The sequence below is a fragment of the Falco rusticolus genome, chromosome 12 (assembly GCF_015220075.1).
Source record: "Falco rusticolus isolate bFalRus1 chromosome 12, bFalRus1.pri, whole genome shotgun sequence".
Lineage (NCBI taxonomy): Eukaryota > Metazoa > Chordata > Aves > Falconiformes > Falconidae > Falco > Falco rusticolus.
This window is the reverse complement of record NC_051198.1, coordinates 755,408-766,182: the sequence shown is the minus strand read 5'-3', so window position 1 is coordinate 766,182 and position 10,775 is coordinate 755,408. Positions and strand designations below refer to the sequence as shown.

Here is a 10,775-nt window from a genome sequence, read left to right as displayed (position 1 = left end):
CTCGGGAGAGCGTCCCCAGGCTGGCAAACACCCAGCAGCTCTTCTGCATAGCTTCGAGTTCGCCTTCAAGTATTTCCTCTGAACAGAGACAGATTTTAAGCCCTATCCCAGGTGTCAGACCTCTGCCCGCTCCCGGTCCTGCAGAGTGCCCCTGCACCCGCACGTGCACACGAGCCCCTTCACGTTTGCTGCTGCTTGCAGGTGGAAATCACACGTCAAGAAAAATCATCTGCACCAGGGGAGAGGGGCAGCTACCGCACGCCACCAGCCTCTGCCCTGTGAGTGACCGGGGCTGGGGGTGCAGGAAGAGACGGGCAGCACCTCTCCAGTGCCACATGGAACGCTGAGCAGCGGTGCGGGGCCAGTGCTGTGAGCGGTGCTGCTGGCACTGCCTGCCATCCGCACACCCATCCGTGCCATCACCAACGGCTGCTGGTGACCTGCAGTGGCAAAAGGCACACCAAGCCCGTGCCGATGGGGGCATGTAAGCCGCTCTCTCAGTGCCACTTTTTGGAGCAATCTCTCTTTACAGACTAGCTAATCGAGTTGTGCCGCCACTCTTTTTTTATTGAGCCATAGAAGTGTCTGTAATGAGAGATTAAAATAGTAGTCGTGCCCTGTGATTTATTTTTGAAATTCTTGTGTCTACGTGCGTGTAAACTACACCACGTCACCCGGCTGCAGACCGAGGATAAATAATGCATTGCAATATATTAAGCGAATGAGAATGCAAACCACAGAAAAATATGTAGAAGAGGAAAATGCATTTGCTGGGTGGTAAGTTATTGGACCTTTAAAGGCAGGGAAGGGAGAGGCTGGGGAGGAGGGGGGGTTTGCTCCTGCCTTCCCTCCCGCAAATAAATCACCAGCCTCGCAGTACTCGCGCCTGAATAAAATATGACAGGTCTCTCTCGCAGGGCCAGCACGCGGCTCTGTAACAAGTCGCACCGCTCGCCATGCATACTGACTGCAAATTGCGTGGGTTATCAGACGCCGCCATAAAAAAAACAACCCTCTTCCCCCAACTGATTATGAACCTCATGCATAGCAAATGACAGAGCAATAACGCTCGTGTTGCCTGCAGCGGAGGTAAAAAAAAAAATAAAATATTTACAGACTGACAGGCTAATGGACACTTTCCCAAAGAGCGGTTAGAAAGAAGTAGTAAATGGGCCCGTGCTGATGCAGGGCAGCGGGCCCGGTCAGGGATCAAGACACACAGCACCATATCGGATAACACATAATTGGCAGGTCACATCCAAATGAGTGTAGTCATGCATCATCCGGAAGGCTTTTGCTGGTTATAAAGACACTTGTAAACAATTCAGCCGCTGAACATGGCAATAATATGTTGATCCGGCATGTAATGAGGTGTTCCTGGAATCAATAAACTAGTCATGAAGAGCAGGGAGCAAGGTCAGCGCCTGCCTTTTTGATGACCTTTCCTGGCTGGTAAGGACATCATATACTCTGAAGAGGACTTTTCTCATATTGCAGAAGGCGCCGAGTGTCAGAACTTCCATTCGCAGCAAGCAAATGAACAGCCGGGCTCTGCATGCTAATGAAGTCCAGGCTATTTTCCACCTTTTCATCTGCACATTATGCTCTTGACTTTGGAGAAGGTGGGAATTAGGTTGGACCCTCGTGTCAGACTGCCTGATGGCTCAGCTCCGGAAAACTGGTAATTGAAGCTGATGACTGATGCGGAGGAGGCCTGAATTTGGAAATAAACAGTTTCAAGCACTGCATGTCATTTCTAGAGAGACTGCTGAGTGAATGGAAATGAGCTCTGTTTCTCCAATCTAATGCAGTTTCTCAGCAGGAAAAACACCGTCTTTGAGACAACAATGCCAGTCATTAAGATTTAAATGTTCTGGCGATAATGTAAGGAATCGCACCTGCCTTCGCAAACAGCACTTATGGAAATGCTGCCCCATGCCACGGTCTGCATTTCATCTCCAGCCCCCCTGGCGCCGGTCCTGGAGGGGTCGGGAGGCTGCAGACACCGGTGGGCGGAGGGCACGTGTGGTGCTCTGCTGTTGCTAGCTGGGTCAAAACGCAGGAAAAAATATCGGTGACGCGGAAAGTGTGGTTTTTGAAGAATCCGTAACTAAAAACAATGCTTACTGCACTGCATCTGCACCGTTTAATTGCTCATCCCGAGTGCATTTAGCAGAAAGCCCGCTGGCCTCGTCCTCCACCGCTGCTCACTGAGGTGGCCTTAATTCACGTCAGCCCAGCCACCAGCCCTGGAAAGATAAAAAAAGAGTTTCTAGACAAGGCACTTAAAGGCCGATATTTTCAGATGTGAATGTGAACACTCTGCCAGCCTAGCTGCTGGGAAATAACATTTGAAATATTGTGAGTCCCTTCAAAATCCCACCTGGTGCTGCGAAGCTGCAGAGCAACTTGTTTGCTGGGGCAGAGGCAGCTCAGCAGCCCTGCGGCAGTTTTAGGGCTGTGGGGACATGGCCATCAGCTAACGATTCGTTATCTAAGGCACGCTAGCAATGCCGTGCATGGGTCTGAATAAGCAGCTAGCCATCCTGCTGCTGCCAGAGGAAGCATATTTTGGGTCTCACGCTGAGAAGTGGAGACTCTTGCCTACAGCCCGTTCTGGCTGACCAGGGAAGCGGCAGAGGATGCTTCAGCGCACACCGCTCCCATTTGACACTGCTGCAAAGCCCTTATGTCCACCTGTCTAGAATGGTTCACGCATAACATGGAAAATAAAGGCTATTTGTGCTTTGAATGTTCTTTTTTTTTAATATATATTGTGTTGGTTTCTTTCAAACCCAAGTGCTACCCCAGCAGCTGATAGCTCAGTCCCCGTTGCAGGCTCCCCCCAGGCGCGGGCAGGACGGGGACCCGCAGGCTCCCTGTCTCTCCAACAGCGGCATGCCGAGAGGCGGTGTAAGGTGGGGTGTGCTGCAGGCAGGGGCTCCCCAAAAACCACTCAGCACCCTGTCCAGAGCCCACTGCTCTCAGTGCTCCCCTGCACCCTCACCAGGGCAGCCGCTTCCCACTCCCTGAAACTGCTGCCCACTGCCAAAAGCTGTCGTCTTCCCCCTCGGAGGTGGCTGCATCTCAGGAGTGGGTCTGTTTGTATAATAGTTTGCAACCCCTCAACATGAAAGGATATAGAAGGATGCAAGTTATTATTATGAAAATGAACCAAGCAACAGACAAAAATATTCAGAAGATGTAATCTGCCATCCCTACAATGCACTCGCGGAGAAGAGCACTTGGCAGACAGAAGAGTAGTCGTCAGATACATTGCCTTTTGTTAAATTGCTTTTGCTCTGACAGTGCCTTTTAAAACCACATGCAATCTTAATGTAAAATACCTCATACCTAAAGGTATAGGGCCAGTGCTGGTCTGCAGTTTGGGATTTGTCCAAAGCAATTCACTGGCTTAATACCACTATTCCTCATTTTAATCACACGACAAACATGGGAGGCTGAATTCTGCTTGCAAGAAACCATGGACCTGATCCAAACATCACTAAAAATCAATTGAGCAAAGGTTTATTTCTTTAAAGAAGTGAAGCCAGCCTGCCACCTCACTTTCTTCCAAACCTTTGTCATCGTCAGCAGGTACGAAAGGGTCTCAGTCAGCTTTGCCATGCAAGATGGGGGGGAAATTCAGCCTTTTGATTTTTTCATAGTTTTAGCAAATAGTTCAAAGTAAGGAGTTGCTACATGCGGTAGTGTGAGAAACTATTGCATTTTTATTTTCCAAAGATTGAGCAATGGAGAAAAAAAAACCCCAACCAACCAACCAGCGCCTTTGTGTCAGCCGGCCTGCCCCTGTTTTTGCTGTGGCAGACAGGGGCAGGCCGTGGGCGACTGAGCCCAAGATCGCTTGAGGCCAAAGGTTTGGTTCTGCACCCTGCAACTCAGTGCTTAACGCAGTGCCCTCCGGCCTCCCGCAGAGGCCAGTGAGGTGCCAGTTTCACCCTCCGGCTGCCTGAAGGGAGCCGAGACGCTGGAAGTGAGCGGCAGCATCTCCGGCGCCATTCATGAAGGGCAGGTGTATATCGAGGCAGGCTGTGGCGGGGTGACGCTGTCTTCGGGCTCACCCCATCCATCAGCACTCCTCCCGGCCTCCCAACTTCATTAATAACCTCCTTCCCTATGCTAATTCCATCAGAAAATTATGCGGACTGTTTATATTTCTTTACAGCCAGAACAGGCTGCTGACACAAATCAGCCATTAGCGATTCACATTGAGGAGTCTCCGCTAATTGTGCAGAATGTAATTAGTGATTATGTAATATCTAAGCTCTTGCAACTGTCATTAATGTCCACTATTCACCAGGGATAGTTCTTACTGAATTAGAGAATGATTACTGCATGGTAAATCTACTTAATCCTAAATATGCTAATTAACACTGTATGCACTTTAGACAGTGGTTAAAAGCACTAGTAACCTCAAAAAAGGTTGCCATACACCAGAATCTAAATTGCTTGCAATGGATTTTCCTTCAAAAGGTAAATTCATTTAATTAAATGGTATAGTAAACCGTTAGGCACAGCTATTGATTAGTGCAACCCAAGCAAGGGTTTTCTGTAACGGATCTAGTGAGGTGCCACCGCAGGGCAGCCATGCTCTGGCAGCATCCCGGTCCTCCCTCTGGCAGTGTCCCGGTCCAGGTGCCGCCTCGGCAGAGACCCTCAGCGAGGGGGCTCCGTGCATGCCCATACACACGCGGATACTCCCCAACAGGCACGAGATTGCCAGTGGAGCCTTATGTAAAACAGCCTTCTGAAAGCTCTCCCTCCAGGATTAAATACCGTATTCCTTAGGTCATAAACCATAATATTGCTGCAGGCAGATACAGTAGCTTCCCTCAATAAATTCTTACTTAAATCTTAATTTTAAGATTTATTTGTGTAAACCAGACTTTAGATATTAAATACTGCCTACTAAATGAATGGAATAAATACAGCAATTGTACAGTTTTTGAGACGTCCCTTTTGAATGCCTGGGGTGTTTAATGTATCCTGGTTTTCTGTAACAAAAAAACAACAACAACAAAAAAGCTATGGCTGTCATGAACCCCGAAGATAATAGCATTTTGTGATTTATGAAGATTCTTCCTGCTTATATATTTTATATAAATAATACTCCTGTGTGTATCTCTGCACTCATTCATTTTTTTTTTGATTAAAAGCTGCACAGGCTGTAAAAAGAGTTTGCGTAGTAACATTTAAAATCAGCTTACAAAAATTGGATAACTAATACATCAGACACAAAATAAGTCATTGTAGCAACCATACCAAAAGGAAAATTAACAGCTCAATGCAATCCACGACACGCTTTTATCAGCAGACTGACACAACAAAAGAACACAAAACAAAAATTCCCACAAAAGAAAGTTCCTCAATGAAAAATAAAAAGTGAAAACTACGATAAGAAATTAAGCACACTCTTAATTTACCTGGGTGTATTAAATGTTCGTAACTGATAATGAGATTGCAAGTGCTCTTTGAAAGCTGCGTGATGCAGCGCGTGTTGCACTGACACACTGCGCCGGTACGGAGGATGGCGGGGGGGGGCTGCGGGAGGGCCCCCCTGCCACCCTGGCAGCTTTGGGGGTGCGGGTTTCGCCCCAAAGGCTGCTTTCATCTTCCACGGAGGCCGACGGCATCCTCTGCTCACCAGATCTGACGGGGAAGCACCGGTGGAGGACGGCCCTGAGGTCAGAGCCCAGCGGCAGAGCCGATGGCACCCACCGTTTCTGTGGCGGGGGAGATGCAGGACACCCCTGGGGCCTCCACCGTGGCCGGGCAGCACCTCCAGCAGAGCCCGGCCTGGGGACAGCAGCGCCGAGCTGCCCGCCTGCCCGCGGTGCCACGGCACGTGCAGTTCGCCCAGGACCCGCCGCAGTCCTCAGCCATGCTCGCCCGGGGCCGCTGGCAGGCTCTGCTCCTGCCGCTGGAACAGCTCCACGGCCTGGGAAGGGCCTCCCTGTCCCCTCTGCTCGCGGAAGATGACCAAAGGGGACCTGTGCTGCCAACGACCCCAAACCCATCTCCCTGGGAGCTGAGGCTTATGGTCCCGCTCCCCCTGAGAAAAAACACTGCTCTAGACTCCAATTCAGAACCCAGAGCTTTAGACTGGTATGGCAGCTTTAAAGCTGCTGCCTGGACCTCCAGCAATACTTTTGGGTTTGTTCACCTCTATTTAATTAAAAATACTTTCTCTAGCCAGCCCAGATGACTCTGACCTTTCGTCACTGCTGTTCTCGAACACCAAGCTGCCCTGGGTCAAAACCAGCTGGAAGATGCTCACTGGCCCTGCGGTGCCGGCGCGGCCCTGGGGTGCCCGGTGGGCATTGCGCTGGGGCAGAGCTGTGTTTTAAACAGCCCACTGTGGGTTATGAATGCGTTGAACATTTATATTCACTTTTTAATGAAAGTTTCTGGAAGGTTTAGGCTAAGCAGACTCAGTATGCATGGGTGACAGCCTTATAATCCAGCGATTTAGCAGCCCCGACGCATTTACTTTATAAAGGAGCTGTAACAGCCTATAGCATTGAAGAGGAGACATCTCTGGCACCTAAATAAAGATTTACACAGAAGGCCTGACCCTAATACTGACTTAGAGGATTATTTTCAATCATCATTGTCAATAACACAGGCCCTGAAGTTGGCAAACCCTCCTTGCCCTGGAAGAGGTTTGCAGGGTCAGCTCCATGTGTTTTAAATGCCCCTATACATATGGCAGCCTGTAATTACAAGATAAAAATATATGTGCAGAAGTGGGGAAGGAGACGGGCAGGCTAAGTCTGCGAGTTCACACGTGGCATCCCTGCGCTACAGATGGGTCTCACGTGGCTTTGAAAACCTGGGTTGCCCTGCGCTGCCCTGCTCCTCCTTCCCAGAGCCGCCTTCCCGAGCGGGGCGGCGCAAGTGGTCCTCAAATCCACGCCACCCTCTGGGGAGGCGGTTTGTTGGGGTGCTCCTGGCTCTCCCCAAATCCCCAGCTCCTGGAGCAGGGCTCCCTGAGAAAACCGCTAGCCTGTGCAGGGATGCTAAAGTCCTCAACAGCAAACCAGGCAGCAAATAAAAAAATAGCCTGAGCTTTTTTTCAAAGTTACTCTTATTTTTAAAAACATCGTGAGCCCTGGCTTCCAAATCTTGGATGCTGCCAGGAGAGGAAGCACTTCACTGTCATTAGCGGCACCAGCAGGCAAGCGAAGCAGTGTCCCTGAAGCCTCTCCAAAACAGCTAATTCCCCTCGTGCGTGCTCCCGAGCATCGCTTTCCCCCTCCCCGTGCTGCTGCGGTATCGTCTCATTAACACAGCCCTTCCCAACCGGTAATAGCAACCCTGGCCTTAAATACCTCTGTGTAGCGACATTAATTCCTCAAACAGCGCTCTTACCTTGTAGAACGGTAAGCCACAGAAGACAGTCAATAGATGACGAGATAACAGTTGTTATTTCAAGCCTCCGCATGGCTGACGGGCTTTCTCTGCCACAATGCAGCTCACTCCAAGGTGATAAGCAAGCCCGTTATCGCAGCATCGTGCTCTCCCGGCGGGCATCCAGGGGGCTCCGGCTGCTGTCCCCCCGCCGAGCCCTGCTGCTGGCTGCTGGGGAGGCACGGCCCGCCACCAGGGCCTGGCAGCAGCATCCAGCCCGGCCGCGTCCGAGGGCAGCACCACTGCCACGCGGCAGCTGTAAGGGACCCCGAGGGGACATCAGGGCTCCACATGGTCACCTGCGAAAACAGCCTCTCCATCTGGAGAGGACACTTGGCTGGCTGCGGATCGAGGGTTTCCCCCCTGCCCCACCTCCCCCTCTTCTGGCTCATTTTGCAAAATATAGCAAGTATTTCTGCTTTTGCAGTCGCATGCCTCTGGTGGCCGTGGCCAAAGGCCCACCGAGAAGTACCTTGCACCGGGGCTGGGTGCAGGGGGGGCCCACCAGCACCCACGGCAGCAGCTGGAGCAGAGCCTCTAACCAGCTTCTAGCCCAGGTCTCCCGCTGCCTCCGACGCCTGAGGGACACATGCTCTGCCTCCAGAGCTTGCTCAGCCACATACACGCGCGCTGGGTTAAGGAGCAGAGCCTGCCATTCCTTACGCCTGAGCTTTTATGCTCCCGCTGGCTCCCAGCACCGCCACAGACCATCCTGCCTATGCCGAGAGAAGCATCCCAGGCCCTGCAGCACCCTCCGGTGCTCACACGCCCCCGAGGTCTGCTGGAGCCCACAGCAAAAGCCCCTCTGGCTGGCTCCCCCACGCCCAGAACACAGCCGCACGGTCCTGCAGCTCCACGTTACCCCCAGGAGCCCTGGAGGGGGTCACAACAGCCACGCCACCCCAGGGAAGGGGCTCAGACCAACCCTGCCAGCTTAAATAACTGCCATTTGCACCTTCTGATGCTCACCTGAGCTAGAGACCCCCAGCCACGTGCCCACATCCTCCTTCCCACTGGGGAGGCGTGGTGGGGCTGGGGACACACAGGAGTGTGTCCTTCCCAGCCATGGGCTGGCCCACTCCCTGGGTGAGGGACTCACTGCCAAGCACGGGGTGGGCCAGAGACCACTGGGGCAGAGCTTGAGCTCAGCTCTGCAAAGCTGGTGCTTCCTGCGCTGCTGGACTGCGGAGAGAGGCAGTGGGCACAGGCAGGCATCGGGTCCCCCGGGCTCGCACCAGGGCATGGCACTAATTGCATTTGCTCTGATTTGTGCTCGTGCCGCTGCCCATCAGAAAAGCTCATCTTTCTCCAGATCTGCTTTTGGATCAGCGGGGAACAGCCAGTCTGCAGCTGTAACAGCATTCCCTTGAAAGGCCAAATACCGTATTCCAGCCAAAGCCTGTACGTACCCCATCGGTATTTTTAAGTAGCAACTCCAAATTATTGCCAGAGCAACTTACAAGGGAACTGAGTGGCAGTATAATTCAAAAGCAGACAGCAGCCCAGCGGCGTGCAGCCCAAGGCTGGGCAGCGCGGGCAGGGGATGCTCTGGGGAAGGACGAGGGAGGACGCTCCCAGTGGCTGGCTGAGTGCCCACGGCCGCAGTGGCAGCGTGGGGCGCGACGGCCCCACTGTCCCAGCAGGCCCCCAGCTGGCAGCTCCCCGGAGGGCTGCGGGGAGCGGCGGGGGGGACGGTGGCACCCGAATGGTGAGGGGACAGGGAAGGTGCTGCCACCAGCACCGCCACCTCCCCGCAGGTTTGCCAAGCTCCAGCAGCTGCAGAGGCTCGGTGCTGCCGGCCAGGTTGCATCTCCCTGCTGCCAAGAAGGGGGTTTGTCCCTCTTTGCGGGGGGCTGAGGGCTGCAGAGCCCATCCAAGCCCTGGCCCCTGTTGCTCAGTGGCCAGCAATGCCTCTCTGCAGGAGCCACGCCTGTGCAGAGCCCTGCGCAAGCTTCCTCCCTCAAAGCCCAACACTTAATTTTTTTGCAAAATCAAATATTTCAGTGAGAAAAAATTCAAATAATTTCTGGCAGTAAAGTCAGAGCCGACACCTTCCCCTGGAATGCTCCTTCAGCCCCCTCGTGCCCAGCTGCCCCTCGTCCCCAGGGGGACCAGCCCGGGCTCCGGAGCAAGCATCCCACACCACTGTGCAGGAGGCAGGGAGGGCACGTGCTGTCCCAGCCCTCCGGCCAAGCTACCCACCGGCCCCACCGGCCCCTGGAGACCGAGCAGAGGGTTGGGGCCCAAGGCGGGCGGTTTGCAAGACAGATAACAAGCGAGGAGGGACCAGACTGCCCGCCTCCGCAGTTGTCCGCACTGGACTGCTGGCCGAAGTGACAAATCCAGAAGTCAACTGGGGAAAGAAATGGAGCCCCTTCTTCCTGAAAAGCTGCTGCAGCTGCCGAAGCCAGCGCCCAGGGGTGTCCCTGGTGCCGGGGGCAGCATGCACCAAGCACTGAGCCCACGCTCTGCCTTGTGCACGTAGACACAGGGAGCTACATGTGTGCATATGTGTGTGTATGTACACACAGGTGCACCGGCGTGCGCCTACATGCAAACACGGGCTTTCGGCCAAGGGGACAGCTCGTCAGAGCTGTGTTCAGTAATGACAATCACCAGTGATGGAAATGAAAGAATTAGCCGCACAATAAACCCCTAATTGCCTGGCAACAGCATTTAGGCCCCATTAGGTAGATTTGTAACTGCTTCCAGAGAAATAAACTCCTGTGTCATTAGATAACAAGGAAAGAAATAGGTTATTCCTTTTTTGAAAGGTATGAAAGCTTCCAACTGCCTGATGTATTCGCTTAGTAGATTATTTTCTGTCATCTCAGTTAATTGAATTTTATCCATTGCTCTTAGAATTCCTCCCTTTCGTGTAAGGTTAAAAAGTTCAGAGGAGTCATATTTTTGAACCTCGTCCATTTATCGCATAAGCCAACTCCAGCTGCACTAAGTGTGCTGGGGAACACGGAGTAACAAAAAACTATGCAATAATTGCTTTTTAGCATCTGGGTGAATTGGCGACCGAATAATTGTAAAGCGTCGCTTTTCAAAACGGTGTCCAGTTGGGATGCTGCTGGGAGTAATGGGAAGGTATCTGCTGTGCTGGGCAATGCACTGCCCTTGGGAGGTGTGCGGACCAGCCGGTTGTGCGATGGTCTCCACCTCCTCCCCCAGAAAACCAAATTGGAGACCCAGATTTAAACCATTTCCCTAAATTCCCCAAGGGCGGAGAGCCTGGCTGATGGCAGCCAGCCCTGCGAGGTGCAGCCCGGCTCTCCTCGCCGCTGAGCCGAAATAACTGCGTGTCGGCTGGAGTGCGACGGGAGGAGTGACAGCTT

General features: G+C 52.7%; 1 long non-coding RNA gene across 1 annotated transcript in view; it reads right to left on the bottom strand.

The window, feature by feature from the left end:
- Positions 1 to 604: 604 nt before the first annotated feature.
- Positions 605 to 10,775, bottom strand: part of LOC119156072 — a 90,739-nt gene continuing 80,568 nt past the window's right edge. The window contains exons 4-5 of the long non-coding RNA XR_005106963.1: positions 2,128 to 2,249; positions 605 to 1,714 (exon numbers count right to left, since the gene is read on the bottom strand). This is a non-coding gene — a long non-coding RNA (uncharacterized LOC119156072). The remainder of the gene's footprint in view (positions 1,715 to 2,127; positions 2,250 to 10,775) is intronic.